We start from the raw sequence: 26,181 nt of genomic DNA, 5'->3' as shown, positions 1-26,181 counted from the left end.
TGATACAGCGAGCAACCATAGCCACCAAGTGTATCACTCAGCCCCGCCCCCGGCACGCCGTGTCATTGGTTTGATTGAAAGCAGCGGGAGCCAATGTCTGCGCTGCTATCAATCTCCAATGAAGAGCCACCTCAAGCTGGGGGAAAGCATCGCGCCCACAGAGTTTCGTGGCTCAGGTAAGTAGAAGGGGGGGCTGGGCGGCCCGAGAGTGAAAGGTGTTTTTTCCCCTTAATGCATAGGATGCATTAAGGAAGTGGTCTCCAAACTGCGGCCAGGGGGGGCCAGTTGTAGCGCTTTGCTTGCTTTTAGCTGGCCCTTGGGGAACTCTTTTATCCACTGATATTTAACAGTGGGGCATAATTCCCCCCACTGACACGAATGAAGGAGCACAAACTCTCCCAATGATGCCAACGATGGGGCATAATTCTTCCCAACAACACCAATGATGGGGCACAATTCTTTCCACTTACACCAAAGATTGGTCATTGTTTTTTTCCACTAACATCAAGACCTTTTCTACACACAATGACCAAAGTCCGGCCCACCTTATGTCTGAAGGACCATAAACTGCCCCTTTGTTTCAAAAGTTTGGAGACCCCTGCATTAAGGGGAAAAAACACAGGGCCAGATTCACAGAAAAAGTACGCCGGATTATCTGCTGATACTCCGGCGTACTTTCAAATTTGCCGCGTCATATCTTTATTTGTAATTCACAAACAAAGATACGACAGCTTTTGGCTAAGATCCGACAGGCGTACGGCTTCGTACGCCTTCGGATCTTAGGATGCAATACTTCGGCAGGCGCTGGGTGGAGATCGCGTTGTTTTCTGCGTCAGGTATGCAAATTAGCTGTTTAGGGCGATCCACAAAGGTACGCGCGTTCGTCGCATTCTCTTACGTCGTCGCTAGTCGGCTGTGGTGTAACAATAGACAGCCCATGTTAAAGTATGGCCGTCGTTCCCGCGTCGAATTTAAATTTTTTTTTTTTCGTAAGACGTCCGGGAATACGAAAGGACGTAACGCACGTCGCTGTTCAAAAAACACGTTGGGGCGCCGTAATTTTGCGCAAAGCGCGGCGGGAAATTTCCTAACGGAGCATGCGCAGAACGTTCGGCGCTGGATGCGCATAATTTAAATGGTACACGCCCCATTTGAATTAGGCGGGCTTGCGCCGAACGGCTTTACGCTACGCCGCCGCAAGTTTACACGCAAGTGCTTTGTGAATAAAGCACTTACGACGAAAACTTGCGGCGGAGTAACGTAAAGGGGATACGTTACGCCGCCGTAATTGTTCGTAAATCTGGCCCACAAAGCTTTAGAACCCCTTTAAGCAAATGAAGGCCAATGCTAGGAAAAAATCCAGATTAAAATGATTCTTTGAGGAAGAAATTGGAACACCCAACCATTGAACATACCTCCCAACCGGCCCTGAATGGGCGGGATTGTACCGCAAAGGGAGGGCTTTCCCGCTGTCCCGCATGTGCACACAGAATCCCGCAGTGGTTTTCTCACTGTTTGTATAAAAATCTTCTTTGATTAGACCTTCCGGCTGCTTGTCCTCATGGTAGGATCATATACATTGTATTCAGGTAGCAAATTAGAGGAAATTAAGAATAGGACTTCAGTTCTGCAGGGTAATAGTGTCAATCAGTGCTACACTTGTCTGCCTAGGTTATCGGAAAGGTTTGAAAAGTGAAGGTTAACATATATAAAGGGAATATTAGCTTGGTGTGTGCTAGATTATTACACTCTATCACAATTCTTTATACATAAAATAAATCCTTTTTTTTTTAACCATGCCAGAGGCAAAAGTATAATTTAACTTGTTCTCTGCTTGTAAGGGTTGTCATGAATACAGTAATGAAATAAACCACACAAGACCATTAGGAATTCCAGTAATGATTTGACTTTTTGTCATATATTTGCCCTTAGCTATTTAATTTATGTTTGGATGTTTTCCAGTATAGCAGTATCTCCAGCTAGTTACTACATAATAAAGATCAAAGGCAAATAAGTCATCTGTACACAGCCACACATATGATCAGCAAACTATTTATTCTCGAAAATTAGACAACCTGTCCATAATGGGAGATCTTTTCAAGGGCGTCCTTTTTTTCAGCAGAAAAGGGTTGGGGGGCATTTTTTCCTTTAAGCATTTCACATGTTTCAATCTTTTAATCATACTAAAGCGTTTTATGTTTTTATAAGACAAGATTGTGTTTAAACAAATTATTTTAAAAAAAATACTTTACAAATTACATAGGGGCAGATCCACAGAGAGAGTACGCCGGCTTATCTACTGATACGCCGGCGTACTTTCAAATTTCCCGCGTCGTATCTTTAGTTTGAATCCTCAAACCATGATACGACGGCATCTGGGTTAGATCCGACAGGCGTACAGCTTCGTACGCCTTCAGATCTTAGATGCAATACTTTGGCGTCCATTGGGTGGAGTTTACGTCGTTTTCCGCGTCGAGTATGCAAATTAGCTATTTCCGACGATCCACGAACGTACGCACGGCCGTCACATTCTTTTATGTCGTCTCTAGTCGGCTTTTTCCGGCGTATAGTTAAAGCTAGTGTTTTGCGGCGTATAGTTAGATTTGCCATGTTAAGTATGGCCGTCGTTCCCGCGTTTAATTTGAATTTTTTTTTTTTGCGTAATTTGTCCGTGAATCGGGATAGACGTAAGTCACGTCTATGTTAAAAAAAAATGACGTCCTAGCGACGTCATTTAGCGCAATGCACGGCGGGAATGCGCAGTTCATTCGGCGTGGGGACGCGCTTCATTTAAATGAAACACGCCCCCTAATCACCGGTTTGAATTACGCGCTGTTACGCCGCTTGAGATACACTACGCCGCCATAACTTATGCCGCAAATTCGTTGGGGATTCGAACCGGCCTAATGTAAGTTACAGCGGCATAGCGTATCTCACATACGCTGCGCCGATCTAATTGTATGTGGATCTACCCCATATTCTTTCTAGGTGTCGCAAAAGCTACAGTGGTAACCTGTACTGCATACCAAGAACTAAAGTGCCGTGCTACAACCAATATCTATGGCCTCGTACACACGGCCGAGGAACTCGACGTGCCAAACACATCGAGTTCCTCGGCCAGTTCAGCCCTGAAGCCGCCGAGGACCTCGGCGGGACGAGAGCTCCCATAGAACAACGAGGAAATAGAGAACATGTTCTCTATTTCCTCGCCGAGCTCCTCGTCGGCTTCCTCGGCCGAAAGTGTACACACGACCAGTTTCCTCGGCAGAATTCAGCCAGAAACTCGGTCGGAAGCTGAATTCTGCCGAGGAAACTGGTCGTGTGTACGGGGCCTAAGGTGACTAATACATCCCAACTAATACATCCCAACCAATACATCTCAAATCATACATCAAATCATCTCTAACAATTGAACATCCAATATGAAATGTTAAAAATATTTGTGCTTTTTTTACCAATTGACCTTGAAAAATGCCAGAAAATAATAACAAGTGTTGGTTCCCATAGGGAGTTTGAGGGCTGTTTTTGGATTACAGTATTACCAATCAAACCAACCGATAAAAATAAGGAATCGAATACTAAATCCAGGTGGGGGGGCACCACAATACTAAATGCCCCAATATACCCAATATTACCAAAAGTATTGGGACACCTGCCTTTACACGCACATAAACTTTGGGCCAGATTCACGTAGAAGTGCGGCGGCGTAACGTATCGTAGATACGTTACACCGCTGCAAGTTTTCATCGCAAGTGCCTGATTCACAAAGCACTTGCAATGAAAACCTACGCTGGTGGCCTCCGGCGTAAGCCCGCGTAATTTAAAGGGGAGTGTGGCATTTAAATTAGGCGCGCTCCCGCGCCGGACCTACTGCGCATGCTCCGTTCTGAAATTCCCGCCGTGCTTTGCGCGAACTGACGTCATTTTTTCGAACGGCGACGTGCGTAGCGTACTTCCGTATTCCCAGACGACTTACGCAAACGACGTGAATTTTTAAATTTCGACGCGGGAACAACGGCCATACTTTATACAGCACATACGTGTGCTGTGTAAAGTTAGGGCACCCAAAACGACAACTAAATTTGCGACGGGAAACTAGACTAGCAGCGACGTAGCGAACGCGAAAAACCGTTGTGGATCGCCGTAACTCCTAATTTGCATACCCGACGCTGGTTTACGACGCGAACTCCCCCCAGCGGCGGCTGCGGTACTGCATCCTAAGATCCGACAGTGTAAAACAATTACACCTGTCGGATCTTAGGGCTATCTATGCGTAACTGATTCTATGAATCATTCGCATAGATACTCTGAGAGATACGACAGAGTATCTGAGATACTCCGTTGTATCTCCTTTGTGAATCTGGCCCTTTAGTCTTAGGCTGGGGTAACACATATGTGAATTGGATGTGTTTCCCATCCAATTCGCATAGCAGAATGTGACCGGCTCTCTATGGGGCAGCTGAGGAGAGCACTGCACAGAAACGCTGTGCATCTTTGGCTAAGTTTCAAGGCTGAATTCAAGCAAAGATTTGGCTCTGAAACGGAGAGCAGGGACGCACAGCGTTCCTGTGCAATTTGCAGCTGGTTCCAGTGTGAACTAAGCCTCAGTCCTTAGGGTTCAATATTGAGTTGGCCCACCCTTTGCAGCTATAACAGCTTCAACTCTTCTGAGAAGGCTGTCCACAAGGTTAAGGAGTGTGTCTATGGGAATGTTTGACCATTCTTTCAGGATGAGAAGGCCTGGATAAGGCCTGTTGGACGAGAAGGTCTGGCTCAAGAAGTTGGACGAGAAGGCCTGGCTGGCAGTCTCTGCTCTAATTCATCTCAAATGTGTTCTATCGGGTTGAGGTGCAGGCCAGTCAAGTTCCTCCACCCCAAACTCACTCATCCAGGTCTTTATGTACCTTGCTTTGTGCACTGGTGCATAGTCATGTTGAAACAGGAAGGGGCCGTCCCCAAACTGTTCCCAAAAAATTGGGAGCATTAAATTGTCCAAAATGTCTTTGTATGCCGACGCCTTAAGAGTTCCTTTCACTGGAACTAAGGCCCCAAGCCCAACCCCTTAACTACTTAACCCCCAGACCATATTGCTGCCCAAAGACCAGAGTACTTTTTGCGATTCGGGACTGCGTCGCTTTAACAGACAATTGCGCGGTCGTGCGACGTGGCTCCCAAACAAAATTGGCGTCCTTTTTTTCCCACAAATAGAGCTTTCTTTTGGTGGTATTTGATCACCTCTGCGTTTTTTATTTTTTGCGCTATAAACAAAAATATAGCGACAATTTTGAAAAAAATGAAAATGTTTTACTTTTTGCTGTAATAAATATCCCCCAAAAATATATAAAAAAAAACATTTGTTTTCCTCAGTTTAAGCCGATACGTATTCTTCTACATATTTTTCGTAAAAAAAAATCACAATAAGCGTTTATTGATTGGTTTGCGCAAAAGTTATAGCGTTTACAAAATAGGGGGTATTTTTATGTCATTTTTATTAATATATTTTTTTACTAGTAATGGTGGCGATCAGCGTTTTTTTTTTCGGTACTGCGACATTATGGCGGACACTTCGGACACTTTTGACACATTTTTGGGACCATTGGCATTTTTATAGCGATCAGTGCTATAAAAATGCATTGGATTACTATAAAAATGCCACTGGCAGTGAAGGGGTTAACACTAGGGGGCGGGGAAGGGGTTAAGTATGTCCCTTGTGTGTTCTTACTGTGGGGGGGTGGCCTCACTAGGGGAAACACTGATCTTCTGTTCATACATTGTATGAACAGAAGATCAGCATTTCCCCCGCTGACAGGACCGGGAGCTGTGTGTTTACACACACAGCTCCCGGTCCCCGCTCTGTACCAAGCGATCGTGTGTGCCCGGCGGCGATCGCGCCCACCGGGCACACGCACGGGAGTCGGGGGCGAGCAGGGGGCGCGCGCGCCCCTAGTGGCGGCTGAGAGAGAGGACGTTATACTACGTGCTCTCGCCCAGCCGAGCCGACCTGCCGACGTAGAACGGCGGTGCGCGGTCGGCTAGTGGTTAAAAACAACCCCACATCAGTGCTCAAGTCCTGCAGGAAAGCGTGGGAACGGAGTTCCTGCACTTTTTTCACAGCAGGAACTCAGTTCCCTTTGCAGGACTAGAGCAGCTGAGAGCAGCCAAGCTGCCTGACTCAATCCTTCACTAAACGGCGATGCCCAGCTCGAGTCACTGTCAGGGGCAGGCGAACCTTAGTAATCCTTTATGTTACTGGCCGCTTCTGCAATGTCTCCTGGGAACAATGACAAAAGCTCCCAGGAGACATTGCGGCATCGATGAAGTGACGGAATACGCGCACACTACCCGATGAATCCATATACAGGAAGAGGCCAGTAACATAAAAGATTACTAAGGTAGAGTGGATCGAAAAAAGAAAAACATGCCGTTTAGTAATTATGCATATGAGCGTATCATTTTTGGTGGGGGAGTGGATCTTGGGTTGGAGTTACCACACTTTTTTCCCCAGGACTTGACCCCTGCCCCACATCATAATCCCACATCCACCAAATGATTTGGACCAGTGCACAAAGCAAGGTCCATAAATACATGAATGGGCGAGTTTGTGGTGGAGGAACTTAGCGCATGGCCCTGACCTAGCACACCTTTGGGATGACTTAGAGCAGAGACTGCAAGCCAGGCCATCTCATCCAACATCAGTGCCTGACCTCACAAATGCCCTTGTGGAAGAATGGTCAAACATTCCCATAGACACACTCCCAAACCTTGTAGACAGCCTTTACAGAAGAGTTGAAGCTGCTATAGCTGCAAAGGGTGGGCCAACTCAATATTGAACTCTACAGTCTAAGACTGGGATGCCATTTAAGTCCATGTGGGTATAAAGGCAGGTGTCCCAATACTTTTGGTAATATAGGGGGTTATCCACAAAGCCGCGGCGCAACGTAACTTTTCGGATTTAAGTTACTCCGCCGCAAAATTCCCAAGTTAGGTGCCGATCCACAAAGCACTTACCTGGAATTTTGCGGCGCTGTAACTTAAATCCGTCCGGCGCAAGGCGTTCCTATTCAAATGGGCGAGTCCCATTTAAATTAGGCGCGCTCCCGCGCCGGACGTACTGCGCATGCTCCGTCGGGTAAATTACCCGACGTGCATTGCGCTAACTGATGTCGCTCCGACGTCATTTGCTTAGACGTTAACGTAAATGGCGTCCAGCGCCATTCACGGACGTCTTACGCAAACGACGTAGAATTTAAAATTCGACGCGGGAACGACGGCCATACTTAACATGGCTTAAGACAACTAGGGCTTAGCCCTAGTTTTACGCGGCGGAACTCGACGTAAACGACGTAGATTTAGAGCGACGGGCCCGTCGGAGCGTTCGTGGATCGCCGTAACTGGTCATTTGCATATTCTACGCCGGCCGCAATGGCCTCGCCACATAGCGGCCGGCCTAGAATTGCATCCTTAAGATCCGACAGTGTAATTCAATTACACATGTCGGATCTTCGTCCTAACTATGGGAAACTGAGTCTGTGGATCAGTTCCATAGTTAGGACCAGGGATACGACGGAGTAACAGCAGTTACTCCGCCGTATCTCTTTTGAGGATCTGGCCCCCAGTGTATATTCGCCATAATACTGGACTTAAACAGTACTTACTCACCTAAAGCCCAGGTATAGTCCCCAAAATTAACAACACCTAATAATCATACAAAACAAGGGGGTTGGGGCAAAAGAACGTCTTCCACCAACCAACATTAAAAATGAAGTTTCCATAATTTGACAAAGTTCCATCTCAGCCACACTCACACATGTGATAAATTTGCAATAAATCTGGTCTTTTTTTATTTTGAATATACTGAGTGGTTCCCTTTAACTACTGTTGGGGTGGGAACATTCTTTCGCCCCAATCCCCTTGTTTTGTTTGCAGATTTTTAGCCTGGGTTCTCTTGCAAACCGAACCTAGGCCAATAATAAAATAGTGTTTACAATGTTATATAACAGTGTCCATCATACATGCTCTCTTGAAGTGCAGAAAAACTCTTCAAAAGTGCTCTTCCCTTCACACAAATACAATCTTCTCACCTTCTATATAGACCCCTTGATTATAGGAGGTCTATTAACATTTGGGGCCAGATTCACAAAGAAATTACGCCGGCGTATCTATTGATACACCGCGTAATTTCAAAATTTCCGCGTCATATCTTTGTTTTGAATCCTCAAAACAAGATACGACGGCTTCTGGGTTAGATCCGACAGGTGTACGTCTTCGTACGCCTTCGGATCTAAGATGCAATACTTGGGCGTCCGCTGGGTGGCGTTTTCCGTGTCGGGTATGCAAATTAGCGATTTACGACGATCCACGAATGTACGCGCGCCCGTCGCATTTTCTAACGTCGTCTGTAGTCGGCTTTTTCCGGCGTATAGTTAAAGCTGGTATTTTGCGGCGTACAGTATATATAGAATTGCCATGTTAAGTATGGCCGTCGTTCCCGCGCCGAAATTTGAATTTATTTTTTTTGCGAAAGTCGTCCGTGAATAGGGATGGACGTAACTTACGTCTAAGTTAAAAAAAATGACGTCCTAGTGACGTCATTTAGCGCAATGCACGGTGGAAAATTTTGGGACGACGCATTCGCAGTTCATTCGGCGCGGGGACGCGCTTCATTTAAATGAAACCCGCCCCCAACCCGCCCAATTTCAAATCCGCCGACAGAAATACACTACGCCGCCATAACTTATGGCGCGAAATCGCTGAGGATTCGAAAATGCGCCAGGTAAGGTACGGCGGCATAGTGTATCTCTGATACGCTGCGCCGTTCTACATGTATGTGGATCCGGCCCTTGATTATTATGTGGAACCTGTCCACCAGTAAGCAGGGCCAGCCAGACTGAAGTTCAACAGACCATAAAGGATTTAAAAAAAACTCAAGCCGCCACAGGCATAACAAGGACTCAGAGAAACAAGAAAATCCAAAAATATTGCTCACTGCTTCTGTATATTAAAACGCTACTTCACAAAATAAAATAACTCACATTAATCACTTCAATACCGGACACTTTTCTTCCCCTTTCTGCCCAGGCCAACTTTCAGATTTAGGCGCTGTCACATTTTGAATGACAATTGTGCGGTAATGTAACCCAAATGTACCCAAATTTATTTTTATAATTTTTAGGACATATATAGCCAGCTTCAGAAAGACTTACGACGACGTATCTCCAGAAACGCCGTCGTATCTATGCGCAGATTCTTTAAATGAGATACGCCTGAATTTTGCCAAGATACAACCGACGTAAGTCTCCTACACCGTCGTATCTTGGGTGCATATTTATGCTGGCCGCAAGGGGCGCTTCCGTTGATTTACGCGTCGAATATGTAAATGAACGTACTTGCGCCCGTCGCTGTAATCTACGTAGTTTATGTAAGGCGTTTAGGGTATGGACGGCGGAAGTGCCGTCGGATTTTACGTCGTTTACGGAAGTCGTACGTGAATGGGGCTGGGCGTAAGTTAGGTTCACGTCGTACGCATTGAGCCGTCGTATCTTAGGGAGTATTTGCAATGTGATTCTGAGCATGCGCGTGTATGCGCCATTCGTTCAGCCATGCATTCACATGGGGTCACGCTTCATTATAATACTGCCTTGCTACTTTGAATTACGCAGGCTTTGTGAATACTCAGCTTGCCTCTCAATGTTACGTCGGCGTAGCGCATATGAGATTCGCTACGCCTATCTAAAGATGCGCCAATCTCTCTGAATCCGGGCCTGTATGTATGAGACATTTTCACAGCCTAGATACATAGGGGTGCAAAATCCAAGGAGTATCTGCAGGCATTCTGCCTATTACATTTTTGGAGGCCCTCGAGCACCAGGTGGAAACACCCAAAAAAGGACCCAATTTTGTAAGGAAAACACTTCAAGGTATTTTCTGAAAGTCTTTTGAAAATGTCATTTTTTGCCACACGTTTTTGGAAAATGTAGGAAAGAAAATGAAAATGTATTTTTTTTTACAAAAAAAAATCAGTGAATAAGATATTTCTAACACACCCCAAAAGACGTTCTGCTAATCCTCCCGAGTATAGCAAAATATGCTATGCCTCCTGAGTATTGGATTACCGTATGTGTGAGACTTTTCACAGCCTATCTACATAGAGGGGCCCAAAATCCAAGAAGCACCTTCAGGCATTCTAGGGGCATAAATTCATCTAATTTCCAACTACCTCTCACATTTTTGGAGGCCCTGGAGCACCAGGACAGAAGAAACACCCATCAAATGACCCCCATTATGGAAAGTAAACACATCCGCCACCCCGTGGGAGAAAAACGGGAAGGCGGCAATTGGATGGGAAGGTGGCGATCAGTCTGGCCTTACCTTAGGAGGCTGCTCCTCATTTCAGGATCCTGGCCAAAGAAGCGTTGCTTCTCTTCCCGGGCTGAACAGGAAGTGGGTCCTGAGACACGTCAGTTGTCAGTTGTCCTGATGCCCAATGCTGGGACTTTGGTGAAATATCAGGGGTCTAAACAGACCACTGATGTCTCACTTTTTGTAAAGAGAAAGGGATTGAGGACAGAAATTAATCAGCCCCTTTCTCTGCAGCATCAGCTACATTACACAGTGAATGAATGGGAAATGCTCTGTGCTGAGCTGATTTCTGTTCATTCACAAACTTCAGTTATGAATGAACACAAAAAAATTATCTGTACCAATCACACTGTGCTCATTTATAAAAGGAAGTGGCCAGTAAATTACATAGGCCCAGGGAGAATCTACACCACGCAGGTGTTATTAGGGTGTGCCCAGCACACCTGGCACACCCCCTGCGCAACCTGGATTTTGGGATCCATATGTTATTATAGGTACTGTACTTATATAACTCTGTCAATTTACATATACTGTACATTCACATCAGTGCCTGCCCTCAAAGAGCTTACAATCTAAGGTCCCTAACTCACATTCATACATTTACATACCAGACAGGAGCCAATTAACCCCCCTGCGTGTCTTTGGAGTGTATGAGGAAACCAGAGTACCCGGAGGAAACCCACACAGGCATCGGGAGAACATGCAAACTCCAGGCAGGTAGTGTTGTGGTTGGGATTTAAACCAACAACCCCAGTGCTGCTTGGCGGAAGTGCTAACCACTTAGGCACTGTGCTGTTTTGAATTGAAAATATAACCTTTGGGTGTGTTCCACTCACAATTGTGCCAAATTTATATATATATATATATATATATATATATATATATATATATACACACATATATAAATATATAATTATACTGTGTGTATATATATATATATATATATATATATATATATATATAGTAGCCAATCAGCTTCTAACTTCAGCTTGTTCAATTAAGCTTTGACGATATAACCTGGAAGCTGATTGGTTTCTATGCAGAGTTGCACCACATTTTGCACTCTCCAGGTTTAGTAAATCAACCCCTGTATGTCTAACAGTAAGCTTCTAACACTCTACAACCCTATTTTTTTTTTTGTTGTTGTTGTCTAGTTGGCTTTATCTGAAATTCTTAACAAATTTCTGCTTTTAAGTAAGTAAAGTATTTTCTCGGAAAACCACTTGTGTTGCCTGGAGTCATATAAAAAGTTGCATGTAATAATAATACTAATTTAGCTGGCATTTGAAGTTTTGTGAAAGAGCAGTAACGGGTGCTAATCACAGCGCTGGCTATTTTGTTGCTACTCTTTAAACCGTATGTCAACAGATTGAAGTAATATTAACCTAAACTACGAGCCTAGAGAAAAAGAAAATCCATAGCAGTGATGGCTGGTGCTGGAGTATTTTTTTTTGGGGGGGGGGGCGCTGGAAGCCCCCTCCAGGTCCGCACTCACCCTTCGGTGGAGCTCACCTGGACTGTCTGACGCCACAGCTTCTGTCTTCACCCGGTGTTCTGTCAGAATAGCGAACTCATAAGGTTAGGCAACGGAAGTGATGTTTCGTCAGCTGTGCATGCGTTCCGCCGCTGCCAGGTTTGCTAATCTGACAGAACACTGTAGTCAGAAGGCGGCAATGGACATCTTACTACACCCAGCTACGTATTGAATTTTAGCAGTAAAATGAGCGTAAAAATAAATAAACAGTGGTGGCTGGTGTTTTCTTTTTGGGGGGGGGGGCGGCAAACAATCCTCCCACCACCATCCCCCGATGGTCGGGTCAGGAACAGCACCCATCCACCCCCCAACCGACCGGGTCAGTCAGCAATGGAAGCGCCACCTAGTGGTCAGCCTAAAAATTACACTTTAGGATACGACGGTGTAAGACATTTACGCCGCTTGTATCTGAGCCCAATTTAAGCATATCTGGGGCCAGATTCACAGAAGAGATACCACGGCGTACTAAGGTGTACGTTTAATAAACCGTGATAAGCGGAGATCATGATGATCACGGCTGATCACTGCTTATCACAGAGCATTGCCGGTTTAATAAACTGTGATAAGGAGCAGAGAACACATTCTTCACTTCACATCACTTCACATCACAGCACATGGATGTTTTGTCACAAACGGCCAGTTTAATAAACCGTGATCTGAAGATTTCACAGCTCTTCACCTGAAATATCTCCCTTCCAGATTCACCAGCTCAGAGGTGGAGAATCTGGGAGAGAAGCTGGTGTGATAAGAGGAAGAAGGCTTATTTCTTCCTAATTTCAACACCAGTGGGTTAAAAATGAATATTAACAACAATATACGTGTATGTGTGTGTGTGTGTATATATATATATATATATATATATATATATATATATACACATACAGTATCTATATAACACGTGTGTGTGTGTGTGTGTATATATATATATATATATATATATATACACATATATATACACACACACATATATATATATACCGTATTTATCGGCGTATACGCGCACTTTTTTTCCCTTAAAATCAGGGCAAAATTGTGGGTGCGCGATATACGCCGATACTTGCTTCCCGCACTGTTTGAACTTTGCCGCCGATCCCTGCTTCCCGCGCTGTGTTTGAACGCTGCCGCAGACATATACCGAGCGCAGTATACTCGGGTACAGTCGGCCAGGCTCGGCTCCCTTCTAGGTTATGCGAGAGGAGCCGAGCGTGCCCGAGTGTACTGCGCTCGGTATATGTCGGCGGCGTTCAAACACAGCGCGGGAATCAGGGATCGGCTCAGAGACAGCGCAGGAGCAGCGGGGAGGACACCACGAAGGTCGCAGACGGACGCCAGACCGGACAAGGCCGCCGATGGACGCCAGGCAAGACACCAAAACTGTAAGTAATAAAAAATAAATAAAATTCAGGAATTTCACGTCCAGAGTAGGGGTGCGCGCTATACGCGGGTGCGCACAATAGGCTGATAAATACGGTATATATATATATATATATATATATATATATATATATATATACATACATACATACACACACACACACATATATATACATACAGTATTTATATATATATGTAATTTTATATATATATATATATGTTATCACATGTCTGAAAACATTAATTACATGTTCTTTTAAACGTTAGTTTCACTGTTTGAATTCGGCTGCACCATAATCTCACAATATCTCACGAGATTACAGGCAGTCCACCCAGTTTTTACACAGATCTCAGCTGTTTTCAGAGAAAAAACTTCACCTCTGTTCACCATCTGAGAACTGAAGTTCTCAGTTTATTAAACCGGCTGCAGAGGAGATAATTCTCCTCATGAGAACTGCCGTGAACTGCTGTGAACTGAACGGAGAAAAAACTTCACAGTTTATTAAACGGACACCTAACTATGCTAACTAACTATGCGGCTGATTCATAGAATCAGTTACGCATAGATAGCCCTAAGATCCGACAGGTGTAATTGACTTACACCGTCGGATCTTAGGATGCAATTCTAGGCCGGCCGCTAGGTGGCGATTCCATTGCGGTAGGCGTAGAATATGCAAATGACTAGTTACGGCGATCCACGAAGATCCGCGCGTTCGTCGCAATCTCGTACGTCGTCGCTAGTCGGTTTTTCCCATCGCAAAGTTACACCTGCTTTAACATGGCTTATCTTTAGAATAGCCATGTTAAAGTATGGCCGTCGTTCCCGCGTCAAATTTCGAATTATTATTTTTTTGTGTAAGATGTCCGGGAATACGAAACACCGCAACGCACGTCGCCGTTCAAAAAAAAACGTTGGGGCGCCGTAATTTCGTGCAAAGCACGTCAGGAAATTTTAACACGGAGCATGCGCAGAACGTTCGGCGCGGGAACACGCCTAATTTAAATGGTGCCCGCCCCATTTGAATTAGGCGGGCTTGCGCCGAGCGGATTTACGTTACACCGCCGCAAGTTTACAGGTAAGAGCTTTGTGAATCAGGCACTTACGCTGTAAACCTGCGGCGGTATAACGTAAATCAGATACGTTACTCAGCGGGGGAGCAACGTAATTGTACCTGAATCTGGCCCCTGGTTTCCAGAATACGCTTAAATTAGCGCCGGCGCACATTCAGACTTAGGCTGGCATATCTACTGATACGCCAGCCTAAGTCTTTCTGAATCCACCTAAATGTACCTATCTGAGCAACACAATTTTTTCAAATATATTCTATTATGAAAGTAAAAGAGGGCGACATAAAACCAGTGTGATATTTGAGACTGTTTTTGATAAACTATCGCATCAATATCTGGTTGGATGGATGGAGAAGCAATTCTCAATTAATTCTCAAGGTGCTCCTGAGATATTTTGGTTCTAATTTTGCCCTTCATGAGCTTCATCCTTGAAAATAGTTACTCATAGGCGCTGATGAAAACAGATGGTATGAATAAGGCGTGATTGTGAAGAGCGGGAGATTTTTCTTTGGGAAGATAAAACTTACAAAAGTCCAGTAAAGAGGCACTGTCACACTTTTCCTTCGGCCGCATTTGTAAATGGATTTTGACAAAAAAAATTCCCACAAATCAACATTTTTTTTAATACTGACGATTTATTTTATTGCAAGATAAAAAAGAACAGGGGAATCACATAAAAAATTGTACAAATCAATTATCTCTAGGATGATAAAGAATGATACAAATATATGTCCATCAACCTTTTTCATACAAGTGTAAGCCACTGAGCCTGCCCTCACCTATCCATCAGAATGCACGTGCCTCCACTGTGGGGACACTCATACAGTAAGTTAGTGTTAGGTACCACCAGGGCCTGCCCTACCATGGGACCCGATGGTACCATTGTACCAGGTGGCACTTTCAGGGGGGCGGCAAATTGCTGCCCGCCCGCCATCCCATTAGGCCAGCTCCGCTCTCCGTTCCACTGTGGGGCTAATTACATGTATAGAGCCATAACAGGTCCTTTTTATACTCCTATATACATGTATAGAGCCATGATAGGTCCACTTTAGTTATCATGATATAAAATAATGTATGTGGGGGCATTTTGGTGGGCGTAATTTTTTTGGGGGGGCAGCATTTCATTCTTGGTACCAGGCAGCACAATGTCTTGGGCCGGCACTGGCTACCACAGATACCGGGGTGCCGCGGCGAGGCTCTGTGGCTTATACATGAATTTGCAAATGCATGCGGACTAAGCTCCTGTTTTTAACGCATACTGGCCCAGATTCAGGTAGGGGCGCGCACTGATACGGCGGCACAGCGTATCGTTTTTACGCTTCGCCTCCGTAAATTACTGGAGCTACGCTGCATTCACAAAGCATTTGCTCTGTAATTTGCGGCAGCGTTTCGTAAAAGGGGCCGGCGTAAGCGCGCGTAATTTAAATGATCCCGTAGGGGGCGTGGATCACTTAAATTAGGCTCGTTCCCGCGCCGAACGTACTGCGCATGCTCCGTCGGAAAAATTTCTCGACGTGCATTGCGGTAAATGACGTCGCAAGGACATCATTGGCTTCGACGTGAACGTAAATGGTGTCCAGCGCCATTCACGAACGAGTTACGCAAACGACGCAAAATTTGAAAATCGCGACGCGGGAACGACATCCATACTTACCATTGGCTGCGCCTCCTAATAGCAGGAGCAGCCTTACAGCGAAAATGACGTACGCAAACGACGTAAAAAACGAGCGCCGGCTGCACGTACGTTTGTGAATCGGCGTAAGTATGCAATTTGCATACTCTACGCTGACAACTACGGGTGCGCCACCTAGCGGCCAGCGGCAGAATGCACCCTAAGATACGATGGCATAAGAGACTTATGCCAGTCGTATCTTAGGCTACAGTCGGCGTATCTAGCTTTCTGAATACAGAAAGTAGATACGCTGGCGCTACTTAGCAATTACGTTGCGTATCTATGGATACGCAGGCGTAATTGCTTTCTGAATCTACCCCACTGTTATGCCACGTACAGACGGTCGCAGTTTGTGATGAAAAAAAACGTCGTTTTTAAAAACGTTATTTAAAATGACCATGTGTGGGGAAAACGCCGTTTTATGTCTTCTGAAAAACGACAAAAAAAAATTCAAGCATGCTTCAATTTATGTCGTTTTTCAAAACGTTGTTTTTTTGTGTCACAAAAAATGACCGTGTGTAGCTAAAACGATGTTTAAAACAACGTTTTTAAACCCGCGCATGCTCAGAAGCAAGTTATGACGCCAGTTTGAATGGAACAGAGTGCCGCCGTACGTGCTGAACGTAACCACGCTTTGCTAGAGCTTTTGTAAAAAACGATGGTGTGTATGCTACGTCGTTTTTGAAAATGAAGTTTGAAAAACGTTGTTTTTTTTCATCACAAAAAACGACCGTCTGTATGCGGCATTAGACAATAGACAGGTTTAATTGGCTGTCTGCGGGCTGGTCGGTTAGCAAGCTTTTTTTCCCCCCATGGATTCAACAAATCCTCCTACATACAGTAAGTTGTATCCGGAGCCGGGACAAGGGTAGGGGTGGCGCCACAATGAGATTGGGGGGAGGAAATTTGCGTTACAAGGGGCATTTGGGAGGTGACAAGGGGTAAGCACTGTTCTAGGAAAGGGGATTTGAGGGGGGCTAAGAGTGATGATTTTTGGGGATTTGTATTGGGATGGAGGATGGAGGAAAGAAGATTTGTGCTAGGAGGAGGGATTTGGGGGGAATTTGTGCTGGGGGGGGGGGGGGGTTGGAAGTAGGGGGGAGAAAATGCATATTAGTAAGGAAACAATTAGGGATATATGATTTGTGCTAGGAGGGGTACATTTTATTTTAGTGGGGGGGATGGGGCATTTGAGCTGGAGGGATTTGGGGGATGAGAGGCAAAGATTTGTGCTTTCAGCATGGGTTGGATTTGTAGTGGCAGGAGGGGGGATTTATGCTTATGGGGTAAGCATGCAGATTAGGGCTTAGTGTTTTTGTGGGGGAGTGTTTTGCCGACACATAATCCTCATACATCTTGGGGGGTGCGCAGTTTGATATGTTTGCCCTGAGCTCTAGATGACCTTGCACTGGTAGTATCTTTTTATCTACAGCACTCTGCCCTCTACCGAGTTCAAAGTCTGGACTTTATATAGCATTTCTGAGGCCTCGTACACACGACCGAACATGTCTGCTGAAAATGGTCCGTCGGACCAGATTCCGCGCACATGTTTGGTCGTCTGTACGGCCGACCGGACAATTTTCTGGCGGATCGGACAGGTTTCTTAGCATGCTAAGAAACATGTCCGCTGGAAGCCTGTCCGTCGGACATGTTCGGTCGTCTGTACGACTCACCGGACATGTCCGCTCGGCCGAAAGCCCTCGCATGCGTCGAAGTGATTCGACGCATGCGTGGAAGAATTGACCTTCCAGGGTCGCGCACGTCGCCGCGTCATCGTCGCGGCGACGCCGCGGCCACGTCACCGCATTCGCTGTCCGCGGGAAATTTGGTCTGATGGTGTGTACAGCCATCAGACCAAAATCCGCCAGCGGACATGTCCAATGAAAACGGTCCGCGGACCGTTTTCATCGGACATGTCCCGTCGTGTGTACGAGGCCTTAGTTTCAGAAGGCAGGGGGTGAGGATCTGATGTCACATACTGCACAGCATGGAGCACAGAGTTGAGTGTAATCTGAGAATTGAGTGGACCTGAGTGGAGGGAATGGACACACCACCCTCTACACAGTCTCATAGGGAAACATACACAGCTGAGGCTGTCAGTCACCAGCTGTGTGCTGAAGGATGGGGGGGAGGAGCATCTCCCAGGACTGTCTGGTGTAAGCATAGATTGTCAAAATGGACTCATGAAGATATCAGAGGAATAAGAGAGGAGACAGAAATCACACTAGGTGCTTTAGATAAAGGCGGGTACACACACTATAAGACAGTGGTCCCCAAACTGTGGCCTGGGGGATGCAGCCTTTTGCCTACTTTTATCTTTCCCTTGGGGCATTATTTCCCCCGCTGTCAGCAACAGTGTGGCATAGTTCCTGCCACTGGCACTGACAATGGAGCACTATTTCTCCCTCTGATATTAATTATGGGGTACAATTCCTCCCACTGACACCAATGATGGGGCACTATTCCTCTCACTGACACCAACGATGAGGCAGTATTCTTCCCACTGACACCAATAATGAAACACTATTAGCCCCACTGGCACCAATGGTTAATCCAGTTTGGACCAATATACCAATGCATATACAATACCTGTGGGATTCCTCTAGACCAGGGTTTCTCAACCAGGGTTCCATGGAAGCCTAAGATTCCCCCAGAGGTTGCTAGGGCTTTCTTGAGCCATGAGCAATTCCAGTCCTCAGATAAGTTCCCACTGACACCTTTGATCTTTTTAGCTATCTGTAAGGGGGTAATTGTTCCCAATTGGCCACAAGTGTAATGTCTCGTACACACGACCGGTTTTCCCGTCGGAAAAAACTGCCATGACAGCTTTTGGCCCGGAAAACCGGCCGTGTGTATGCTCCATCACAGTTTTCCCGACAGGAAAACCGACGGGAATTCCGGCGGGAAAAAAGAGAACATGGAATCCCGGCGGTCTTTTTCCCGTCGTGTGTATGCTTTTCCGAGGGGAAAAAAACATGCATGCTCAGAATCAAGTATGAGACGGGAGCGCTCGTTCTGGTAAAACTAGCTTTTAGAATGGAGATAGCACATTCGTCACGCTGTAACGGACTGAAAAGCCCGAAGACTGAAAAGCACAAATCTTCTCTCACCAAATTTTTACTAACATGAGGATCAGCAAAAGCAGCCCAAAGGGTGGCGCCATTGGAATGGAACTTCCCCTTTATAGTCCCGTCGTACGCGGTGTACGTCACCGCGCTTTGGACGGGTGGTATTTAGCCTGAACGTGTGTATGCAAGGCAGACTGGAGAGGAATCCAGTCGGGAAAAACATTGTTTTTTTTCCTGTCGAGAAAAACGGTCGTGTGTACGAGGCATAGGGAGCATTCTTCCCACTGACCATCTCACTAATGTATCATGAGTTAGATACAGGAAAGTTTAGCAGGGGGTCCCTGAGACTGGAAAGTTATTTTAAGGGTTCCTCTGTCTTAAAAAGTTTGAGAAAGGCTGCTTTAAACTATTTAGAAATGCACATGTTCTCCCCTTTAAAGTGGATGTAAACCCACTCTCATCCTTTCTAATCTCCTGCCATAGTGCTGATCTATAAGGATATAGATGCCTCCTGCATGTATCCTTACCTGTCAAATGTCTCCCCTCTGTCTGTTATAAGAACTGAAAAACTGCAGATTCTGTGGGTGGGTCTGTTGTCTGGAGCTCTGTGGGTGGAGTCGTGATGTCAGTAGAATCCCTGCCCTCCTCTACACTCCCCTTGTCAACATGCATTTTTTCCTGTGTATTCCTTACACTAAATTCTGCTATGATCACTAACATCCAGTCAAAATCCAGAAAAGTAACCACATGACTTCAGAAAAGGAGTGGGGGTGGGAATTAAAAAATAATGCCTGTCTCCAGGCTAGTGCACGAGATATGTAAATAACCTGTCACTCACAGCAAGGGGGCAGAACGTACTAAGGTTTTTCTCTGTAAGTCCGTTTTATTTCACTGAACAATAAAAGAGGATTGCTCAGAGCTGGATTAACTCTGTGTGGCAAGACTGGGCACAGATGATAGAAAATCTTATACTGTACATTGTGACAGCAAAGAAATTTTTTAATTTTTGTCCGGTTTACATCCACTATAATGGTTTATACCTGTAATGCCACCATAATACCGCACCAAAGGCTAAGCACTATGGCCCAGATTCACAAAGCACTTACGCCGACGTATAACAAGTTACGCCGACGTAAGTGCAAATGTGCGCCGTCGTATCTGTGCACCAGACCCACAAACAGATATGCTCCTAAAACCAGGCTACACCCCGCCGACGTAGCTTGCTCACGCCAGCGTAGGGTGGGCGCGCATTTAGGCTGGGCGCATGGTGCCGCTCCCATTGATTAGCCATTCAAACATGCAAATGAGGGAAATACGGTGATTCATGAACGTGCGTGTGCCCGGCGCATGCTACGCGAGATGCACATAAGTTGTACGTCCGGCGTAAAGTTATCCCCCATAAAGGAGGTGCAACCCGGCAACAGACATGCACAGGTCTGCACCAGGGAACACAAGGCGGCGTATTGTGCGTTGGACATGTGTCTGGCTGGGCGTATGTTATGTTCACGGTGTACGCAGTGATCCGGCGTAGCTTAGGCAGTTTTGCCGGCGTGGTTGTTAGCAGGCGCATGGGGTTGCGTCCCCGTCACGGCGCATGCGCAGTTCGAGATACGTACCTGAAAAAATGTGTAGAGGGCGCTAGACCACTCAGTGCTAATGAATAGTAAACCAGCGTGCTGGGTGAAAATTTAAATACAATAGACTTCTATTATAAAATGTAAATATAATAATAATAATAAATTCAAAAAAAGAAGAAGAGTCTCTGTGTCCAGAAAAAGACCCCTCAGAATCTTATAAAAGTCCCAATAAGTGTTCAGTCAAATGCATAACATGTAAAAGAAAAAACAAATCTTCTTTCTTGAATATTCTTTAAGTGCAAAGAAGGAAAAGGAAAGCCGTCACCAACAAATCCAGTCTTCTTAATCACCCTTAGATTGGTGTTGAAGCAAACAAATGTGCTTACCAGAAATAGTGGACTATTATGGTTAAACAATAGTCTGCTAGACATATGCAGGATTGTGCCTGCATGCACATCGGACAGGAAATCAATAATAGCCTCAATGCCAGGGATTCCAGATAGGATATAGATGAAAAAAGAAAGGCAATGGAGATGCCAATAGTGTATTATCGCTTAAAATTTATTGTAAATAAAAAACATATGTAAAAAACAAGAGACAAATGGCCTAGATGGCCTCTTACTTCTAAAAGTGCCTACCCGGCACTGGGGCTGCAGGCGTATCACCGCTACCTTGCGGTGCGGTAAGAGGCAGGGTCGTCTGGTCCGGTGCTAGCTCCGTAGCACGGCTCGGCGTCCCAGCTGACAGCTCGTACGGGCAGGGAGGCACGTCACGTGATCGGGTCCGCCTCCGACGTACGTTTCGTCGGGTACAACGTCTTCAGGGGGGCGTGCCCGATCACTAATGCATGACGGTATTTGTAGTCTCAAAGGGACTACTAATTGGTCCAAAATAGAAAGGTGAAGTGAGAAGCAGCCGCGGTGCCGTTTAAGCTAAACACTAAAGCATAACAATCAAATTGTAGATTATCATATTATAGTTTGCAACAACGGATGCTTTGGTAAATTTGCTAGATATGCCCAAAACCACGAAAAACAAAAAACACAAAAAAATCTCTCTCTGGCAAATAGCAAAAAAAACGGGGGATTCTGAAAAATACTACACTCGCATCCCTCCGGGTGTGCACACTAAAATCCATCATGAACAACACTATATATAAAAGAACCATCTTGCAGGCCATAAAACTACATAGAAGTGTCTGATGGATAGAAATAGGGTATGACAAAATGTTGTAGACATTGTGTAAAAATCCACAACATCAGCAACATAAAATAGGGTAATTGGATACCTTGCCTCCCTCCGGGCATGCAAAGTCGCCAGTTTCCCCAAGTATATAAAAATTAAATAATTTTTAATAATAAAAAATAAAAAATGCACAAATGTGCACTTGTATCTTGAGAAAAAGATTTTGTATCTTAAAGACATGGATAGGAAATTTGGGAATTTGAACAAATGGAGAGGAATTGATAGAGAAACATCTCTAGAACCAATAACAAACGGGTTTGTTAATGGAGGCTGGGTGGAGTATAGTGCCAATTGAATGAACTTAAAGGCCAGAGCACAAACCAAATCGGTCAAATGATAAGGTACACAGATCAATGCTAAACCTCATTGGCAATGGAAAATAATAATAATAAAAAACAGTAATATAATAACGAACCAAATGGATGAACCTTGGTAAGTCAACATTGAGGCTATTATTGATTTCCTGTCCGATGTGCATGCAGGCACAATCCTGCATATGTCTAGCAGACTATTGTTTAACCATAATAGTCCACTATTTCTGGTAAGCACATTTGTTTGCTTCAACACCAATCTAAGGGTGATTAAGAAGACTGGATTTGTTGGTGACGGCTTTCCTTTTCCTTCTTTGCACTTAAAGAATATTCAAGAAAGAAGATTTGTTTTTTCTTTTACATGTTATGCATTTGACTGAACACTTATTGGGACTTTTATAAGATTCTGAGGGGTCTTTTTCTGGACACAGAGACTCTTCTTCTTTTTTTGAATTTATTATTATTATTATTATATTTACATTTTATAATAGAAGTCTATTGTATTTAAATTTTCACCCAGCACGCTGGTTTACTATTCATTAGCACTGAGTGGTCTAGCGCCCTCTACACATTTTTTCAATTATCACAATCAGTATTGTTTTTGAGGTGCAGCTTTTATTTTTATTTTCTAACTTTTAATTTAAACTATTATGTTTGGCGCTGAATGTTAATTTTACACCGAGATACGTACCTGTCTGGCGCTCGGCCCATCATTTGCATGGGGTCACGCCTCATTTTCATGGGTTCACGCCCACTTCCACCTACGCCGACGTGCGCCTTCGAAACCCACGCCACGCTGGCGCAGCTTTGGGAGCACTGGCTTGCTGAATGCAATGCTTGCCTCTCTGCGCTGCGTTGGTGTAGCATACAGTGTTTGCTTTACGGCGGCGTAATGTGCGCCTTGCTCTCTGTGAATCTGGGCCTATGTATTCATCGGCAGAGATTCTTTCTGCCTCCATTGATTTTCTGTGAAGTAATTACAGTACTTCGAAAATACGTAGCAAGTTCCTGTTTTACCAGATTAAGGCCCCTTTTCACACTGGGGCGGGAGGCGCGGTGGCGGTATATCGCCGCTAAAAATAGCGGCGCTATACCGTCAGAATTGCCGCGGGATTCGGCCGCTAGCAGTGCGGTATTAACCCGATAACCGCCCGCATTGTTTTAAATGGAGAGGAGCGGTGAAGGAGCTCCAAAGATGCTGCTTGCAGGAGATTTTTTTCTCTCACATTGAGGTTGCTGGGCAGGAGTTTTTCAGGCAGTATAGCAGCGCTATTTTTAGCGCTGTACCACCTGAAAAACTCCACAAATTTTCCCAGCGTGCATTGCTCCCAATGACGTCGCTAGGACGTCATTGGTTTCGGTGTGTGAGCGTAACTTGCGTCCAGCGCTTTTTTTAATCGACTTACGCAAACAACGTAAAAATTCGAAACTCGGCGCGGGAACGACGGCCATACTTAACATAGGATACGCCTCACATAACAGGGGTAACTATACGCCGGAAAAAGCCGAACGCAAGCGACGTAAAAAAAAAAGCGACGGGCGGGCGTTCGTTTCCGAATCGGCGGAAATCGGCATTTGCATATTCGTTGCGTAAAAAAACCAAAGCGCCACCTAGCGGCCGGCGGGGAATTGCAGCCTAAGATCCGACGGTGTAAGTCACTTACACCAGTCGGATCTAAGGGAGATCTATGCGTAACTGATTCTTATGAATCAGTCGCATAGATCCGACCGTCGGATCTCAGAGATACGACGGCGGATCAGGAGATACGCCGTCGTATCTCTATCTGAATCTCCCTACAGGGACCTGCCTTAGCAAATTTTATACTTTCTTTGTCACCGACCCGCCGGTCTTTCTTCTCGTCACTGAATCACCATGTAACTCTGGCCTCGTACACACGACCGTTTTCCTCGACAGAATCCGTCAAGAAACTTGGTGGCAAAACTTTTTTTGCCGAGGAAAACGGTCGTGTGTATGTTTCGAGGAAACTGTCGAGGAACTCGACGAGAAAAAAAGAGAACGGGCCAGATTCTCTAAAAAACGCCTATCTTTAGGCGGGCGTAGCGTATCTCAGATACACTACGCCGCCGTAACTTAGAGCAGCAGGTCCCGTATTTAGAAACATTTTCCGCTCTAAATTACGGCGGCGTAGTGTATCTGATATGGCGTAAGCCCGCGTAATTCAAACTAGGCTAGTGTGGGCGTGTTTTATGTTAATGTATCGTGACCCGACGTGATTGACGCATGCTCAGTATCACGTCGATTTTTCAAATTAAATTGCGCCCGCTCAATGCCTAGTCGACGTGAACGTAACTTACGTCCAGCCCCATTCACGGACGACTTACTCAAACGACGTAAAACGTGAAAAATTCTACGCTGTTCCGAAGTCCTAACATTAGTACGCCTCATCTATGCCTCATAGAGCAGGGGTAACTATACGCCGAAAAAAGTCTTACACAAACGACGTAAAAAAATGCGCCGGCCGCACGTACGTTTGAGAATCGGCGTATCTAGCTCATTACCATATTCGACGCGTAAATCGACGGAAGCGCCACCTAGCGGCCAGCGTAAATATGCAACTTAGATACGACGTAAAAGACTTACGCCGGTCGGATCTAAGACAAATCTATGCGTAACTGATTCTAAGAATCAGGCACATAGATACGACGCCTCAAACTCAGAGTTACGACAGGGTATCTGGAGATACGCTGGCGTAACTTCTTTGAGAATCTGGCCCAACAAGTTCTCTTTTTCCTCGACGGGAGTCTCAATTTCCTTGTCGTGTTCCTCGTCGGGCTGGTTTTCGTCGAGAAACACGTTCGTGTGTATGCTAAGAAACCCGCACATGCTCAGAATAAAGTATGAGACCGGAGGGCACCTTCGGTAAAAGTAGCGTTTGTAATGGAGATAGCACATTCGTCACGCTGTAAGGCCCCGTACACACGACTTCTCTGCTTCTCTGGTTTTCTCGGCAGAATCCAGTAAGAAACTCGATGGGAGACGTATTCTGCCGAGAAAACCGGTCGTGAGTACACTTTTTGCCAAGAAACCCGTCGGGAAACTTGTCGAGCCAAATAGAGAGCATGTTCTCTATTTCCTCGTTGGGCAATGGGAAAATTTGTCTCGACGAGTTTTCTGACAGCCGAACAAGGAACTCGACGAGCAACATGATGTGTTTTGCCCGTCGAGTTTCTCGGTCGTGTGTACGGGGCCTAACAGTCTGAAAAGTGCAAATCGTCTCTCACCAAACTTTTACTTAACACGCAGTAACATGAGATTAGCAAAAGCAGCCCCAAGGGTTGTGCCAGTGGCATCGAACTTCCCCAGCCGTCGTATGTGTTCTACGTCACCGCGTTTGAGAACGTCGAGATTTGGTCTTGACAGTGTGTACGCAAAGAAAGCTTGTCAAGTTTCTCCACAAGCCTAACAAGGGACTCGTCGAGGAAAACGATGTTTCTTTTACGACGAGCTCCTCGGTCGTGTGTACGAGACCTAAGTGTCGCAAAATGCCAACCATATGGAGAACAAATGTATCTGGGGATAATAAATATAAAGCATGGATATGACATGTATCAGCTGCAAGGAAAACTCTTTGTCTAGTTTTATTTAATTACACACTGTTTTTTATAAAACACTGCAATTAGTAAGAGGAGGGGGTGGGGGAGTTTTAGTTTAATTAGATGAGACGCTATATCTTACTTATTAGATGTGATCAGAAATAATTACCAATTATAAAGTCTAATTATATTTTTACTGTTTTCCGCTAAACTGTTCAGTGACACACAGCTACTAATAAATATGTGTAAAGAAAAGAAAAAGCAGTATAAAATTGCACGCAGCACCATAAAAAGTTAGTGCAGGTGGTTAATAAATATGGACTAGAAATGTGTTGATCATTTTGCTGCTAATAACAGAAGCACGTCTGTGGTCTTCATTTTTATATCTCCAATTAGCATGTTGTATTGTAAGTTTGGG

The sequence above is a fragment of the Rana temporaria genome, chromosome 3 (assembly GCF_905171775.1).
Source record: "Rana temporaria chromosome 3, aRanTem1.1, whole genome shotgun sequence".
Lineage (NCBI taxonomy): Eukaryota > Metazoa > Chordata > Amphibia > Anura > Ranidae > Rana > Rana temporaria.
This window is presented reverse-complemented; position numbering follows the sequence as displayed.